This window comes from Arachis hypogaea, chromosome 19, assembly GCF_003086295.3.
Source record: "Arachis hypogaea cultivar Tifrunner chromosome 19, arahy.Tifrunner.gnm2.J5K5, whole genome shotgun sequence".
NCBI classification, from domain to species: Eukaryota; Viridiplantae; Streptophyta; class Magnoliopsida; order Fabales; family Fabaceae; genus Arachis; species Arachis hypogaea.
In genome coordinates, this window is record NC_092054.1 from 133986490 (window position 1) to 134005654 (window position 19165).

The 19165-nt window shown below is 38.8% G+C and overlaps 1 non-coding gene across 1 annotated transcript; it reads right to left on the reverse strand.

The window, feature by feature from the left end:
* Positions 1-9112: 9112 nt before the first annotated feature.
* Positions 9113-9220, reverse strand: LOC112780354 (small nucleolar RNA R71). The gene has a single exon (XR_003191197.1). It is a non-coding gene; the product is annotated as a small nucleolar RNA R71 (small nucleolar RNA).
* Positions 9221-19165: the final 9945 nt, after the last annotated feature.

Genomic DNA, 19165 nt, shown 5'->3' on the forward strand with positions numbered 1-19165 from the left:
ACCACTTCCGTTCTACCTTGGATTGAGTGTTTATCTCCTAGCCTCCATTCCGAAAGATCGGAGTCTTTGTGGTATAAGCTAGAATTATTGGCAGCATTCTTGAGATTCGGAAAGTCTAAACCTTGTCTGTGGTATTCCGAGTAGGATCTGGGATGGGATGACTGTGACGAGCTTCAAACTCGTGAGTGTTGGGCGTGTGACAGACGCAAGAAGTTAAATGGATCATATTCCAATATGATCGAGAACCGAGAGACGATTAGCCATGCGGTGACAGCGCATTTGGACCATTTTCACTGAGAGGACGGGAAGTAGCCATTGACAACGGTGATGCCCAACATACAGCTTGCCATGGAAAGGAGTATGAATGATTGGATGAAAGCAGTAGGAAAGCAGATGTTCAGAAGGAACAAAAGCATCTCGATACGCTTATCTGAAATTCTCACCAATGAATTACATAAGTATTTCTATCTTATTTTATATTTTAGTTATATTTTAATTATCAAATCTCCATAACCATTTGAATCCGCCTGACTGAGATTTACAAGGTGACCATAGCTTGCTTCAAGCTGACAATCTCCGTGGGATCGACCCTTACTCACGTAAGTTTTATTACTTGGGCGACCCAGTGCACTTGCTGGTTAGTTGTGCGAAGTTGTGAAAAAGAATTGAGATTATAAACATGCGTACCAAGTTTTTGGCGCCGTTACTAGGGAATGACCAATCACGATTTCGTGCACCAGGTAGCAGAATGGGCATTAAACGCCCAGTCTGGCACCATTCTGGGAGTTTAATGCCAGAAATGGGCACCAGACTGGCGTTTAACGCCAGAAAAAGGGCAAAAAGCTGGCGTTTAACGCCAAAAAGGGAAGATAAGCTGGCGTTAAACACCAGAAATGGGCAGCAACCTGGTGTTTAACGCCAGGATTGGCAATCAAGGGGGCGTTTACATGCCACATGATGCAGGGATGAGAAATATTTGACACCTCAGTATCTGTGGACCCCACAGGATCCCCACCTACCTCATCTCTCTCTCTCTCTTCTTCACACCTTCCCATAACACCCTTCCGCAAAAACCCCTCACCTATCAAATCCTACTCTCTTCTCCATAATCTCTTCACCAATCCACATCCATCCATCATAAAACCCCACCTACCTCACCATTCAAATTCAAACCACTTTCCCTCCCAAACCCACCCATACATGGCCGAACCCTACCCTTCTCTCCACTCCTATATAAACCAATCTTCACTCCTTCATTTTCACACATCATACACAATACTTCTCCCCCTTGGCTGAACTACTAAACCCCCTCCATCTCCTCCATTTTCTTCTTCTACTCTTTTCTTTCTTCATTTGCTCGAGGACGAGCAAACCTTCTAAGTTTGGTGTGGTAAAAACGTTGCTTTTTGTTTTTCCATAACCATTTATGGCACCAAAGGCCGGAAAAACCTCTAGAAAGAGGAAAGGAAAGGCAATTGCTTCCTCTTCTGAGTCATGGGAGATGGAGAGATTCATCTCAAGGGTGCATCAAGACCACTTCTATGAAGTTGTGGCCAAGAAGAAGGTGATCCCCGAGGTCCCCTTTAAGCTCAGAAAGGGTGAATATCCGGAGATCCGACATGATATTCGAAGAAGAGGTTGAGAAATTCTCACCAACTCTATTCAACAAGTTAGGATCTTAATGGTTCAAGAGTTCTATGCCAATGCATGGATCACCAAGAACCATGATCAAAGTGTAAACCCGGATCCAAAGAATTGGCTTACAATGGTCCGGGAGAAATGCTTAGATTTCAGTCCGGAAAATGTAAGGTTGGCATTCAACTTGCCCATGATGCAAGGAGATGCACGCCCAAACACTAGAAGGGTCAACTTTGATCAAAGGTTGGACCAAGTCCTCATAGACATTTGTGAAGAGGGCGCTCAATGGAAGAGAGATTCAAGAGGGAAGCCAGTTCAACTAAGAAGGCATGACCTCAAGCCTGTGGCTAGGGGATGGTTGGAGTTCATCCAACGCTCAATCATTCCCACTAGCAACCGGGCTGAAGTTACTATAGACCAGGCTATCATGATCCATAGAATCATGATTGAAGAGGAAGTAGAATTTCATGAGGTTATATCCTAGAACTCTACAAGGTGGCGGACAAGTCCTCTACTTTGGCAAGGTTAGCCTTCCCTCATTTCATTTGTCACCTCTGTAATTTAGCTGGAATTGACATAAAGGAAGACATCCTCATTGATGAGGACAAGCCCATCACTAAGAAAAGGATGGAGCAAACAAGAGAGCCCACTCATGAACCTCACCAAGAGCATGAGGAAATTCCTCATCATGAAATCCCTGAGATGCCTCAAGGGATGCACTTTCCTCCACAAAACTATTGGGAGCAAATCAACACCTCCATAAGAGAATTAAGTTCCAATATGGGACAACTAAGGATGGAGCACCAAGAGCATTCCATCCTCCTCCATGAAATTAGAGAAGACCAAAGAGTCATGAGGGAGGAGCAACAGAGGCAAGGAAGAGACATTGAGGAGCTCAAGTACTCCATAAGATCTTTAAGAGGAATAACAAGCCGCCATCACTAAGGTGGACCCGTTCTTTAATTTCCTTGGTCTTATTTTTCTATTTTTCGAAAATTATGCTTTATGTTTTATTTATGTTTGTGTCTTATTACATGATCACTAGTGTCTAAGTGTCTATGCCTTAAAGCTATGAATGTCCTATGAATCCATCACCTTTCTTAAAAAGAAAAATGATCTAAAAACAAAAGAACAAGAAGTACATGATTTCGAATTCATCCTTGAAACTAGTTTAATTATTTTGATGTGGTGACAATACTTTTTGTTTTCTGAATGAATGCTTGAACAGTGCATATTTTTGATATTGTTGTTAATGAATGTTAAAATTGTTGGCTCTTGAAAGAATAATGAAAAAGGAGAAATGTTATTGATGATCTGAAAAATCATAAAATTGATTCTTGAAGCAAGAAAAAGCAATGAAAAATAAGAAGCTTGTGAAAAAAATGGCGAAAAGAAAAAGAAAGAAAAAGAAAAAGCCAGTAAACCTTTAAACCAAAAGGCAAGGGTAAAAAAGATCCAAGGCTTTGAGCATTAATGGATAGGAGGGCCCAAAGGAATAAAATCCTGGCCTAAGCGGCTAAACTAAGCTGTCCTTAACCATGTGCTTGTGGCGTGAAGGTGTCAAGCCAAAAGCTTGAGACTGAGCGGTTAAAGTCGTGATCCAAAGTAAAAAGAGTGAGCTTAAGAACCCTGGACACCTCTAATTGGGGACTCTAGCAAAGCTGAGTCACAATCTGAAAAGGTTCACCCAGTTATGTGTCTGTGACATTTATGTATCCGGTGGTAATACTGGAAAATAAAGTGCTTAGGGCCACGGCCAAGACTCATAAAGTAGCTGTGTTCAAGAATCAACATACTGAACTAGGAGAATCAATAACACTATCTAAATTCTGAGTTCCTATAGATGCCAATCATTCTAAACTTCAAAGGATAAAGTGAAATGCCAAAACTGTTCAGAGGTAAAAAGCTACTAGTCCCGCTCATCTAATTGGAGCTAAGTTTCATTGATATTTTGGAATTTATAGTATATTCTCTTCTTTTTATCCTATTTGATTTTCAGTTGCTTGGGGACAAGCAACAATTTAAGTTTGGTGTTGTGATGAGCGGATAATTTATACGCTTTTTGGCATTGTTTTTAGGTAGTTTTCAGTATGTTTTAATTACTTTTTAGTATATTTTTATTAGTTTTTATTCAAAATTCACATTTCTGGACTTTACTATGAGTTTGTGTGTTTTTCTGTGATTTCAGGTATTTTCTGGCTGAAATTGAGGGACCTGAGCAAAAATCTGATTCAGAGGCTGAAAAAGGACTGCAGATGCTGTTGGATTCTGACCTCTCTGCACTCGAAGTAGATTTTCTGGAGCTAGAGAAGCCCAATTAGCACGCTCTCAATTGCGTTGGAAAGTAGACATCCTGGGCTTTTGAGCAATATATAATAGTTTATACTTTCCCCGAGATTTGATGGCCCAAACTGGCGTTTCAAGTCAGCATAAAAATTTTGGCATCAAAACGCCAGAACTGGCATAAAAGCTGGAGTTAAACGCCCAAACTGGCACCAAAGCTGGCGTTTAACTCCAAGAAAAGTCTATATATGTGAAAGCTTCAATGCTCAGCCGAAGCACACACCAAGTGGGCCCCGGAAGTGGATTTCTGCATCATTTGCTCATTTCTGTAAACCCTAGGTTACTAGTTCTCTATAAATAGGACCTTTTGCTATTGTATTTTCATCTTTTGATCAATCTTTGATAGGTCTTATGCTATCTTAGATCTTTATGGGGGCTGGCCATTCGGCCATGCCTGGACCTTCATCACTTATGTATTTTCAACGATGGAGTTTCTACACACCATAAATTAAAGTGTGGAGCTCTGCTGTTCTTCATGAATTAATGCAAAGTACTATTGTTTCTCTATTCAACTCAAGCCTATTTCTTCTCTAAGATATTCATTCGCATACAAGAACATGATGAATGTGATGATTATGTGACACTCATCACCATTCTCACCTATGAACGCGTGCCTGATAACCACTTCCGTTCTACATGCAAACAAGCTTGAATGTGTATCTCTTGGGTTTCTAATCTAAGATTAAAACCTTCATGATATAGGCTAGAATTATTGGCGGCCATTATTGAGATCCGAAAAGTCTAAACCTTGTCTGTGGTATTCCGAGTAGGATCTGGGATGGGATGACTGTGACGAGCTTCAAACTCGCTAGTGTTAGGCGTAGTGACAGACACAAAAGGATCAATGGGTCCTATTCCAACATGATCGAGAACCAACAGCTGATTAGTCGTCGGTGACAGCGCATTTGGACCATTTTCACTGAGAGGACGGGAGGTAGCCATTGACAACGGTGATACCCAACATACAGCTTGCCATAGAAAGGAGTATGAATGATTGGATGAAGACAATAGAAAAGCAGAAGTTCAGGAGGAACAAAGCATCTTCATATGCTTATCTGAAATTCTCACCAATGAAGTGCATAAGTGATGAGCGGATAATTTATACGCTTTTTGGCATTGTTTTTAGTATGTTTTTAGTAGGATCTAGTTACTTTTAGGGATGTTTTTATTAGTTTTTATGTTAAATTCACATTTCTGGACTTTACTATGAGTTTGTGTATTTTTCTGTGACTTTAGGTATTTTCTGGCTGAAATTGAGGGACTTGAGCAAAAATCAGATTCAGAGGTTGAAGAAGGACTGCTGATGCTGTTGGATTCTGACCTCCCTGCACTCAAAGTAGATTTTCTGGAGCTACAGAACTCAAAATGGCGCGCTTCTAATTGCGTTGGAAAGTAGACATCCAGGGCTTTCTAGCAATATATAATAGTTCATACTTTGGCCGAGTTTAGATGACGTAAAAGGGCGTTGAATACCAGTTCTACGCTGCTGTCTGGAGTTAAACGCCAGAAACACGTCACAAGCCAGAGTTGAACGCCAAAAATACGTTACAAGCTGGCGTTCAACTCCAAGATTGACCTCTACACGTGTAACATTCAAGCTCAGCCCAAGCACACACCAAGTGGGCCCCGTTAGTGGATTTATGCATCAATTACTTACTTCTGTAAACCCTAGTAACTAGTTTAGTATAAATAGGACTTTTTACTATTGTATTAGACATCTTTGGATCATCTTTGGACGCCTGGTTCTTAGATTATGAGGGCTGGCCATTCGGCCATGCCTGAACCTTTCACTTATGTATTTTCAACGGTAGAGTTTCTACACTCCATAGATTAAAGTGTGGAGCTCTGCTGTTCCTCATGAATTAATGCAAAGTACTACTGTTTTTCTATTCAATTCAACTTATTCCGCTTCTATGATATTCATTCGCACTTCAACATGAATGTGATGAACATGACAATCATCATCATTCCCCCACGAATGCGTGCCTGACAACCACTTCTGTTCCACATTAGATTGGATGATTATCTCTTGGATATCTAATACAGGGGACCGAGTCCGAGTTATTAGTGTCTTCGTGGTATAAGTTAGAACCCATGGATGGCCATTCCTGAGATCTGGAAAGTCTAAACCTTGTCTGTGGTATTCCGAGTAGGATCTGGGAAGGGATGGCTGTGACGATCTTCAAACTCGCGAGTGCTGGGCGTAGTGATAGACGCAAAAGGAGGGTAAATCCTATTCCTGTATGATCGAGAACCTCAGATGATTAGCTGTGCCGTGACAGAGCATTTGGACCATTTTCACAAGAGGATGGGATGTAGCCATTGACAACGGTGATGCCCTTACAGAAAGCTTGCCATGGAAAGGAGTAAGACTGATTGGATGAAGACAGTAGGAAAGCAGAGGTTCAGAGGAACGAAAGCATCTCTATACGCTTATCTGAAATTCTCACCAATGATTTACATAAGTATTTCTATCTTTACTTTCTATTTATTATTATTTATGTTCGAAAACTCCATAACTATTTTATATCCGCCTGACTGAGATTTACAAGGTGACCATAGCTTGCTTCATACCAACAATCTCCGTGGGATCGACCCTTACTCACGTAAGGTTTATTACTTGGACGACCCAATGCACTTGCTGGTTAGTTGTGCGAAGTTGTGATAAAAATTTGAGATTACAATTGATCGTACCATGTTGATGGCGCCATTGATGATCACAATTTCGTGCACCAAGTTTTTGGCGCCGTTGCTGGGGATTGTTCGAGTTTGGACAACTGACGGTTCATTTTGTTGCTCAGATTGGGTAACTTTCTTCTCGTTTTCTTTTCAAAAAAAAAATTTTCAAAAACCTTTCAAAAATTTCTCATCTGTTTTCGAAAAAAAATAAAAAATAAAAAATTTGTTTTTAAAAATATATTTTTCTTCAGAATTTTTAAGAATGAATTCTAGTGTTTCATGAAGCATGTTGAAGCCTGGCTGGCTGTAGAGCCATGTCTAAATTCTTTTGGACTGAGGTTTTGGCTTAAAATTGAATGAATTACACTCATATTCATGCTAAAGCTTGGCTGGCTATTAAGCCATGCCTGACCCTTTGATTGGAGCTTTAGACTAAAGAGCATAAGATTCCTGGAATTCATATTAAAAATTTTGGAATCCTTATTTTTCTTTTTCAATCAATTTTCAAAAAAAAATTTAGAAAATCATAAAAATCAAAAAAATATTTTCTGTGTTTCTTGTTTGAGTCATGTGTCATGTTATAAGTTTGGTGTCAATTGCATATTCATCTTGCATTTTTCGAAAATTCATGCATTCATAGTGTTCTTCATGATCTTCAAGTTGTTCTTGGTAAGTCTTCTTGTTTGATCTTGATGTTTTCATGTTTTGTGTCTTTTCTTATTTTTCATATGCATTCTTGCATTCATAGTGTCTAAACATGAAAGATTTCTAAGTTTGGTGTCTTGCATGTTTTCTTTGCATATAAAAAATTTTCCAAAAAATAAGTTCTTGATGTTCATCTTGACATTCAAAGTGTTCTTGGTGTTCATCTTGACATTCATAGCATTCTTGCATGCATTCATTGTTTTGATCCAAAATTTTCATGCATTGAGTCTTTTTCATGTTTTTCCCTCTCATCATTAAAAATTCAAAAATCAAAAAAATATCTTTCCCTTTTTCACTCATAAATTTCGAAAATTTGAGTTGACTTTTTCAAAACTTTTTAAAATCTAGTTGTTTCTTATGAGTCAAATCAAATTTTCAATTTAAAAATCTTATCTTTTTCAAAATCTTTTTCAAAAATCAAATCTTTTTCATTTTTCTTATTCATTTTCGAAAATTTTAAAAATATTTTTCAAAAAATCTTTTTCTTATATTTATCTCCTAATTTTCGAAAATAACATCATCAATTAATGTTTTGATTCAAAAATTTCAAGTTTGTTACTTGCTTGTTAAGAAAGATTCAAACTTTGAGTTCTAGAATCATATCTTGTGATTTCTTGTGAATCAAGTCATTAATTGTGATTTTAAAAATCAAATCTTTTTCAAGACTAATCATATCTTTTCAAAAATATCTTCTTATCTTATCTTTTTTCAAAAAATTTAATTTTAAAATATCTTTTCTAACTTCTTATACTCTTATCTCTTCAAAATTGATTTTCAAATTTGTTTCAACTAACTAACTAACTTTTTGTTTATTTCTTATCTTTTTCAAAACTACCTAACTAACTCCCTCTCTCTCTCTCTAATTTTCGAAAATATCTTCCCTCTTTTTCAAAATTTCTTTTTAATTAACTAATTATTTTAATTTTTGATTTTAAAAATTTCGAAAATTACTAACCTTTTTCAAAACTATTTTCGAAAACCACTAACTCTTTTTCAAAAATTATTTTCGAAAATTCACTTCCCCCTCTCATCTTCTTCTATTTGTTTATTTATTTACTAACATCTCTTCCTCACTCACCAAAAATCCGAACCCCCTCTCTCTTTCTGAGTTCAAATTTTTTCTTCTTCTTTTCTTCTATTCACACAGGGACCTCTATACTATGGTAAAAAGGATCCCTATTATTATTATTATTTTTCTGTCCCTCTTTTTCATATGAGCAGGAGCAAAGACAAGAATATTCTTGTTGAAGCAGATCAAGAACCTGAAAGGACTCTGAAAAGGAAACTAAGAAAAGCTAAAATACAACAGTCCAGAGACAACCTTTCAAGAATTTTCGAACAAGAAGAGGAGATGGCAGCCAAAAATAATAATAATGCAAGGAGAATACTTGGTGACTTTACTGCACCTAATTCCAATTTACATGGAAGAAGCATCTCCATTCCTACCATTGGAGCAAATAATTTTGAGCTGAAACCTCAATTAGTTTCTTTGATGCAGCAGAACTGCAAGTTTCATGGACTTCCATCTGAAGATCCTTTTCAGTTCTTAACTGAATTCTTACAGATATGTGATACTGTTAAGACTAATGGAGTAGATCCTGAAGTCTACAGGCTCATGCTTTTCCCTTTTGCTGTAAGAGACAGAGCTAGAGTATGGTTGGACTCTCAACCTAAGGATAGCCTGAACTCTTGGGATAAGCTGGTCAAGGCTTTCTTAGCCAAGTTCTTTCCTCCTCAAAAGCTGAGTAAGCTTAGAGTGGATGTTCAGACCTTCAGACAGAAAGAAAGTGAATCCCTCTATGAAGCTTGGGAGAGATACAAAGGACTGACCAAAAAGTGTCCTTCTGACATGCTTTCAGAATGGACCATCCTGGATATATTCTATGATGGTCTGTCTGAATTAGCTAAGATGTCATTGGATACTTCTGCAGGTGGATCCATTCACCTAAAGAAAACGCCTGCAGAAGCTCAAGAACTCATTGACATGGTTGCTAATAACCAGTTCATGTACACTTCTGAGAGGAATCCTGTGAGTAATGGGACGCCTATGAAGAAAGGAGTTCTTGAAATTGATACTCTGAATGCCATACTGGCTCAGAATAAAATATTGACTCAGCAAGTCAATATGATTTCTCAGAGTCTGAATGGAATGCAAGCTGCATCCAACAGTACTCAAGAGGCATCTTCTGAAGAAGAAGCTTATGATCCTGAGAACCCTGCAATAGCAGAGGTAAATTACTTAGGTGAACCTTATGGAAACACCTATAACTCATCCTGGAGAAATCATCCAAATTTCTCATGGAAGGATCAACAAAAGCCTCAACAAGGCTTTAATAATGGTGGAAGAAACAGGTTTAACAATAGTAAACCTTTTCCATCATCCACTCAGCAACAGACAGAGAACTTTGAACAAAATACCTCTAATTTAGCAAACTTAGTCTCTGATCTATCTAAGGCCACTGTAAGTTTCATGAATGAAACAAGGTCCTCCATTAGAAATTTGGAGGCACAAGTGGGCCAGCTGAGTAAAAGGATCACTGAAATCCCTCCTAGTACTCTCCCAAGCAATACAGAAGAAAATCCAAAAGGAGAGTGCAAGGCCATTGACATGATCACCATGGCCGAACCTGTAAGGGAAGGAGAGGACGTAAATTCCAGTGAGGAAGACCTCCTGGGACGTCCAGTGATCAATAAGGAGTTTTCCTTTGAGGAACCAAAGGAATCTGAGACTCATCTAGAGACCATAGAGATTCCATTAAATCTCCTTATGCCATTCATAAGCTCTGATGAGTATTCCTCTTCTGAAGAGAATGAGGATGTTACTGAAGAGCAAGTTACTAAGTACCTTGGTGCAATCATGAAGCTGAATGCCAAACTATTTGGTATTGAGACTTGGGAAGATGAACCTCCCTTATTCACTAATGAACTAAGTGATCTGGATCAACTGACATTGCCTCAGAAGAAACAGGATCCTGGAAAGTTCGTAATACCTTGTACCATAGCCAACATGATCTTTGAAAAGGCTCTGTGTGACCTTGGTTCAGGGATAAACCTCATGCCCCTCTCTGTAATAGAGAAACCGGGAATCTATGGGGTGCAAGCCACTAAAATCTCATTAGAGATGGCAGACAATTCAAGAAAATAGGCTTATGGACAAGTAGAGGACGTGTTAGTAAAGGTTGAAGGCCTTTACATCCCTGCTGATTTCATAGTCCTTGATACTGGGAAGGATGAGGATGAATTCATCATCCTTGGAAGACTCTTCCTAGCCACAGCAAGAGCTGTGATTGATGTGGACAGAGGAGAATTGATCCTTCAATTAAATGAGGACAACCTTGTGTTTAAAACTCAAGGATCTCTCTCTGTACCCATGGAGAGGAAGCACAGTAAGCTTCTCTCATTACAGAGTTAACCAGAGCCCCCACAGTCAAACTCTAAGTTTGGTGTTGGGAGGCCACAACCAAACTCTAAGTTTGGTGTTGAACTCCCATATCCAAACTCTAAGTTTGGTGTTGGGGAGTCTCAACAATGCTCTGAACATCTGTGAGGCTCCATGAGAGCCCACTGTCAAGCTATTGACATTAAAGAAGCGCTTGTTGGGAGGCAACCCAATTTTTATTTTCTTGTTCTTTCATGTTTTATTAGGTTCATGATCATGTGGAGTCACAAAATAAATATAAAAATTGAAAACGGAATCAAAAACAGCAGAAGAAAAATCACACCCTGGAGGAAGACCTTACTGGCGTTTAAACACCAGTAAGAAGCACCTGGCTGGCATTAAACGCCAGCACAGAGCATGGTTCTGGCGCTGAACGCCCAAATGGGCCGCATCTGGGCGTTTGAATGCCAGAATTGCACCCTGGAGAAGAGCTGGCGCTGAACGCCCAGAACAAGCATGGTTCTGGCGTTCAACGCCAGAAATGGGCAACAAATGGGCGTTCAACGCCCAGAACAAGCACCAATCTGGCGCTGAACGCCCAGAGTTATGTGCAAAGGCATTTTACATGCCTAATTTGGTGCAAGGTTGTAAATCCTTGAACACCTCAGGATCTGTGGACCCCACAGGATCACCTCAGGATCTGTGGACCCCACAGGATCCCCACCTACCTCCACTCACTTCTTCTCACCCTTCTTTCACACAATCCCATAAACACTCTTTCCCAAAATTCTTCACCAATCACCTCAATCTCTCTTCCCTATCACCACTTCACCACTCACATCCATCCACTCTTCCCCATAAACCTACCTCATAAACTCCACCTACCTTCAAAATTCAAAATCAATTTCCCACCCAACCCACCCTAAATGGCCGAACCTAACCCCCCCTCTCTTCCCTATATAAAGCCCTCCATTCTTCCTCATTTTCACACAACACAACCCTCTCTTCTCTTCTTGGCCGAATACACCTCTCCCCCTCTTCTCCATATTTTCTTCTTCTTCTTCATCCTTTCTTTCTTCTCTTGCTCGAGGGCGAGCAATATTCTAAGTTTGGTGTGGTAAAAGCATAAGCTTTTTGTTTTTCCATTACCATTGATGGCACCTAAGACCGGAGAATCCTCTAGAAAAGGGAAAGGGAAGACAAAAGCTTCCACCTCTAAGTCATGGGAGATGGAAAGATTCATCTCCAAAGCTCATCAAGACCACTTCTATGATGTTGTGGCCAAGAAGAAGGTGATCCCTGAGGTCCCTTTCAAGCTCAAGAAGAATGAGTATCCGGAGATCCGACATGAAATCCAAGAAGAGGTTGGGAAGTTCTAACAAAACCCATCCAACAAGTCGGCATCCTAATGGTTCAAGAGTTCTATGCCAATGCATGGATCACTAGGAACCATGATCAAAGTAAGAACCCGGACCCAAAGAATTATCTCACCATGGTTCGGGGGAAATACTTAGATTTTAGTCCGGAAAATGTGAGGTTGGCATTTAACTTGCCTATGATGCAAGGAGATGCACGCCCCTACACTAGAAGGGTCAACTTTAATCAAAGGTTGGACCAAGTCCTCATGGACATATGTATGGAAGGAGCTCAATGGAAGATTGACTCCAAAGGCAAGCCGGTTCAACTAAGAAGACTGGACCTCAAGCCTGTAGCTAGAGGATGGTTAGAGTTCATACAACGCTCCATCATCCCCACTAGCAACCGATCCGAAGTTACTGTGGATCGGGCCATCATGATTCATAGCATAATGATTGGAGAAGAAGTAGAAGTTCATGAAGTCATCTCCCTTGAACTCTACAAAATAGCCGAAAAGTCCTCCCCCATGGCAAGGCTAGCTTTTTCTCATCTTATTTGCCATCTATGTTACTCAGCTGGAGCTTTCATAGAAGGAGACATTCCCATTGAGGAAGAGAAGCCCATCACTAAGAAAAGGATGGAGCAAGCAAGAGAGCCCATTCATGGAGCTCAAGAGGCACATGAAGCTCATCACCATGAGATCCCGAAGATGCCTCAAATGCATTTTCCTCCACAAAACTATTGGGAGCAAATCAACACCTCCCTAGGAGAATTAAGTTCCAACATGGGACAATTAAGGGTGGAACATCAAGAGCACTCCATCATCCTTCATGAAATAAGAGAAGATCAAAAAGCAATGAGGGAGGAGCAACGAAGACAAGGAAGAGACATAGAAGAGCTCAAGGACATCATTGGTTCCTCAAGAAGGAAACGCACCCATCACTAAGGTGGACTCATTCCTTGTTCTTACTTTCTCTGTTTTTCGTTTTCTCTATGTTAAGTGCTTATCTATTTGTGTCTTCATTACATGATCATTAGTATTTAGTAACTTTGTCTTAAAGTTATGAATGTCCTATGAATCCATCACCTCTCTTAAATGAAAACTGTTTTAATTCAAAAGAACAAGAAGTACATGAGTTTCGAACTTATCATTCAACTTAGTTTAATTATATTGATGTGGTGACAATGCTTCTTGTTTTCTGAATGTATGCTTGAACAGTGCATATGTCTTTTGAAGTTGTTGTTTAAGAATGTTAAATATGTTGGCTCTTGAAAGAATGATGATAAGGAGACATGTTATTTGATAATCTGAAAAATCATAAAAATAATTCTTGAAGCAAGAAAAAGCAGCAAAGAACAAAGCTTGCAGAAAAAAATAGCGAGAAAAAAAAATAGAAAAAAAAAGAGAGAAAAAGCAAGCAGAAAAAGCCAAAGCTCTTAAAACCAAAAGGTAAGAGCAAAAAGCCAATAGCCCTTAAAACCAAAAGGCAAGGGTAATAAAAAGGATCCCAAGGCTTTGAGCATCAGTGGATAGGAGGGCCTAAAGGAATAAAATCCGGGCCTAAGCGGCTAAACCAAGCTGTCCCTAACCACGTGCTTGTGGCGTGTAGGTGTCAAGTGAAAACTTGAGACTGAGCGGTTAAAGTCATGGTCCAAAGCAAAAAGAAGAGTGTGCTTAAGAACCCTGGACACCTCTAATTGGGGACTTTGGCAAAGCTGAGTCACAATCTGAAAAGGTTCACCCAATTATGTGTCTGTGGCATTTATGTATCCGGTGGTAATACTGGAAAACAAAGTGCTTAGGGCCACAGCCAAGACTCATAAAATAGCTGTGTTCAAGAATCATCATACTGAACTAGGAGAATCAATAACACTATCTGAACTCTGAGTTCCTATAGATGCCAATCATTCTGAACCTCAATGGATAAAGTGAGATGCCAAAACTATTCAAGAGGCAAAAAGCTACAAGTCCCGCTCATCTAATTGGAGCTATGTTTCATTGATAGTTTGGAATTTATAGTATATTCTCTTCTTTTTATCCTATTTGATTTTCAGTTGCTTGGGGACAAGCAACAATTTAAGTTTGGTGTTGTGATGAGCGGATAATTTATACGCTTTTTGGCATTGTTTTTAGTATGTTTTTAGTAGGATCTAGTTACTTTTAGGGATGTTTTTATTAGTTTTTATGTTAAATTTATATTTCTGGACTTTACTATGAGTTTGTGTGTTTTTTTGTGATTTCAGGTATTTTCTGGCTGAAATTGAGGGATTTGAGCAAAAATCAGATTCAGAGGTTGAAGAAGGACTGCTGATGCTGTTGGATTCTGACCTCCCTGCACTCAAAGTTGCTTTTCTGGAGCTACAGAACTCAAAATGGTGCGCTTCCAATTGCGTTGGAAAGTAGACATCCAGGGCTTTCCAGCAATATATAATAATCTATACTTTGGCCGAGTTTAGACGATGTAAAAGGGCGTTTAACGCCAGTTCTACGCTGCTGTCTGGAGTTAAACGCCAGAAACACGTCACAAGCCAGAGTTGAACGCCAGAAATACGTTACAAGCTAGCGTTCAACTCCAAGATTGACCTCTACATGTGTAACATTCAAGCTCAGCCCAAGCACACACCAAGTGGGCCCCGGAAGTGGATTTATGCATCAATTACTTACTTCTGTAAACCCTAGTAACTAGTTTAGTATAAATAGGACTTTTTACTATTGTATTAGACATCTTTGGATCATCTTTGGATCATCTTTGGACGCCTGGTTCTTAGATTATGAGGGCTGGCCATTCGGCCATGCCTGAACCTTTCACTTATGTATTTTCAACGGTAGAGTTTCTACACTCCATAGATTAAGGTGTGGAGCTCTGCTGTTCCTCATGAATTAATGCAAAGTACTACTGTTTTTCTATTCAATTCAACTTATTCCGCTTCTATGATATTCATTCGCACTTCAACATGAATGTGATGAACGTGACAATCATCATCATTCCCCCACGAACGCGTGCCTGACAACCACTTCCGTTCCACATTAGATTGGATGATTATCTCTTGGATATCTAATACAGGGGACCGAGTCCAAGTTATTAGTGTCTTCGTGGTATAAGTTAGAACCCATGGATGGCCATTCCTGAGATCCGAAAAGTCTAAACCTTGTCTGTGGTATTCCGAGTAGGATCTCGGAAGGGATGGCTGTGACGATCTTCAAACTCGCGAGTGCTGGGTGTAGTGACAGACGCAAAAGGAGGGTGAATCCTATTCCAGTATGATCGAGAACCTCAGATGATTAGCCGTGCCGTGACAGAGCATTTGGACCATTTTCACAAGAGGATGGGATGTAGCCATTGACAACGGTGATGCCCTTACAGAAAGCTTGCCATGGAAAGGAGTAAGACTGATTGGATGAAGACAGCAGGAAAGCAGAGGTTTAGAGGAATGAAAGCATCTCTATACGCTTATCTGAAATTCTCACCAATGATTTACATAAGTATTTCTATCTTTACTTTCTATTTATTATTATTTATGTTCGAAAACTCCATAACTATTTTATATCCGCCTGACTGAGATTTACAAGGTGACCATAGCTTGCTTCATACCAACAATCTCCGTGGGATCGACCCTTACTCACGTAAGGTTTATTACTTGGACGACCCAGTGCACTTGCTGGTTAGTTGTGCGAAGTTGTGATAAAAAGTTGAGATTACAATTGAGCGTACCATGTTGATGGCGCCATTGATGATCACAATTTCGTGCACCAATAAGTATCTCTATCTTATTTTATATTTTATTCATCTTTTAATTATCAATTCTCCATAACCATTTGAATCCGCCTGACTGAGATTTACAAGATGACCATAGCTTGCTTCAAGCCCACAATCTCCGTGGGATCGACCCTTACTCACGTAAGGTTTATTACTTGGACGACCCAGTGCACTTGCTGGTTAGTTGTGCGGAGTAGTGACAAAGAGTTGAGATTACATTCGTGCGTACCAAGTTTTTGGCGCCGTTTTAGAGATCACAATTTCGTGAACCAGAAACCATACCTTGACTGATTCCCGTTCCACCCGAAACACTTCAATTTTCACTTTTTTCTCAACTTCTAATGTTTCAAAGCTCCCAAAATCAGATTTCCAAGCACAAAGCTCCTTCCCAAACTTCTCAAATACACACACACACACACACACACACACACACACACACACACACACACACACACACACACACATATAACACACATATATATATAATACCTAAGCCACAATATCACACCAAAACACAATAACTCAGTACCCAACACCTTAAATTCAACATTTTCACTAGGGTTTGAGATCTCTTACCTTACGTAAGGATCAAGGGAGCAAGAACAAGCCTTTCCTTCAAGTTAATTTGATCCTATAACACAAAGAAGCTCACAATTTCAACATTGTTGCCCAATAAATTTGAAATCTAGGGCTGTGAGTTCGAAGATGAAACTATGGCTTACCTCAAAATTGATTGTGTGGGTTTTGTAGAGCTCAACACCACGGTCGCGTGACCGTAAACAGTGTGTCAATCGGAGCTCCGGATCAAAATTTGTGATCAATGGAAGTTGGAACAAGGGTTTATGTTTCTTCTCCCCCTCTCCCTTTATGTTCAGCGTGTGTGTTTGTTTGAGGGAGAGAGAGAGTTGAACTCTCTTTAATGAATGAGGGCTTGGCTAGGCCCTTGGGCCCAACTTGGGTCTGGTTGGCCTGGTTCGGCCCATTCGGCCCAATCTTGGGCCGATTTCTTTAAAATTGATGTCAAAATTCTCATTTTAAATTTCTCTATCACATTAAACCAAAAAACTTCATTTTCTCATTTTCTAGAATATATTTTAATTTGCGGATTAATTAGTCATTAATTAACTGGGTTTTACAGGAAATAGGGAAATCAAGACAATAGAACAAGAAATTATAAAGAAAACAAGATAAGACATGAAATTAAACTTAGATCTAAGAGAATTTAACCTAATCCTAACCTAATTCTAGAGAGAAGAGGGAGCTTCTCTCTCTAGAAAACTAACTAAAGGCTCATCATAACTAATCTAAGTGCTCTCACCTTGTCCAATCTTCAATTCTGCATGAAATAGTCTCTAGAATCAGTTGGATTTGGGCCTGGGAAGCTCAGAAATTTCCCCCAGTGTTTTCACTTTAATGAGGTCACGTGCCTGCTGTGACGCGTACGCATGGGTCACGCGTACACGTCATGTCACGCATATGCATCGCCTGGCGACCTCATCTCCACGCGTGCGCATCTATCACGCGTGCACGTCTGTCACGTGTGCGCGTCGATATATGCACTCCAAATCCTTATTTTTCCATGAATTTTTCACTTTGCATGCTTTTCTCTTCCCTCCTTTGATCCATTCCTAGCCTTTTCAACCTGAATTCACTAACAAACACATTAAGGCATCTAGTGGAATCAAAGGTGAATTAAAATTAGCAAATTAATGGCCTAAAAAGTATATTTTTACACTTAAGCACAAATTAAGGGAGAATTACAAAATCATGCTATTTCATTGAATAAATGGGAGAAAAGTCGATAAAATTCCCTAAATTAAGCACAAGATAAACCACAAAATTGGGGTTTATCACCTCCCTTTCCCTTCCTTCCCTACTCTCCGCTATCTAGATTCACTATCACCACCACCACGCAGCTCCACAGTCACTACCATCACAGGTAAATTAAGATTCAAGTTCCTAATTCCTGTTCTTATACATCACAATCCCTAATTTTCAAATTCATTACAATCCCTAATTTTCAAATTCATCACAAATCCTGCAACGGTTTCCGTCGAGGCTGAAGGAGATCGTTGCCGAGCTGCTCCCCTCCCTACGTCGCTGCTGCTATTGCAACCACCTTCTCTAATCATTGTTCTTGTTTTTGTTATGTTCTTGTTTCCGGATTGCTGTTGCTTTTTTCATTTTCTGTTTTTATTTTTTTAATCCGAATTTGTTGTTGTTGTTGTTGTTATTGTTGTTGTTATTGGATTTGAAAAATAATTTTTGTTCTTATTTTTATTCTGTTGTTGTTTCTGGATTGCTTCTAGATGCTGTTGTTTTTCTCATTCTTTTTGTTTTTGTTTTTAAATCTGAACATATTGTTGTTGTTGTTGTTGAATTTGAGAATTTGATATTGTTCATCACAATTTCTAATTTCTTAATTTTTGTTCTTATTTTTTTCATCACAATCTTGAGTTTTGTTAATTATATTTAAGGATTTATAATTTTAAATTTTGTTAATAGAAGAAGAAGGATTTGTAGTTTTAATTTTGTTAATAGAATAAGAAGAAGAGGAGTAGTGAACCGGTGAAAAATGGGAATTTTTGTCATTTAAAAAAAATTAAAAAGAACGATTTTAATACCGTTTTAAAACGTTGGGGACGATTTTAAATCCAAAATAACGCTGGGACAAATTTAATTCCGACTCTAAACGTTAGGGACCAAAATAATACTTACCCCTAAAAATATGATTCAGCTGACAAATATTCACATAAGGTAAATTTATTAATTTAAAAAATAAAAAATTAAATTTTTAATATATTTATTAGATATTTCTTAAATAAAAATTAAAAAATTTTATTAATAACTATCTTAATTTATGTCTAAAGAGTAAAGATATAACATAGTTAAGTCCTAAAAAATAAAAATAAAAATTTACATACAATTATCTTTATATAAAATTAATATTTAATAACCGTCAAATAATTTAATAAATTTAACTGAATTATCATATAACGATTTTTAACTATCAATTTTTTATAAACACAACTGTACACTTTTTTAATTTTGATATGGAGGTAAGCATGGTGTATAGCTGCGTTATTGGGGTCGGCGTGTTTCACAGAGGTGTAGTGACTGCGATGAAGAAATCGGACAGTCTGATTTGAGGGAGAGTAATCGGATGGTCCGATTACAGGATTTGGAGTACACAAATCGGACCATCTGATTTGCATACCAACAGCCACGCATCTTGTATGTAGGCCCAAGTCCGTAGACCCACTTTGAAACCAACTAACCCCACCCACTCATCTCTTCACTCTCCAGC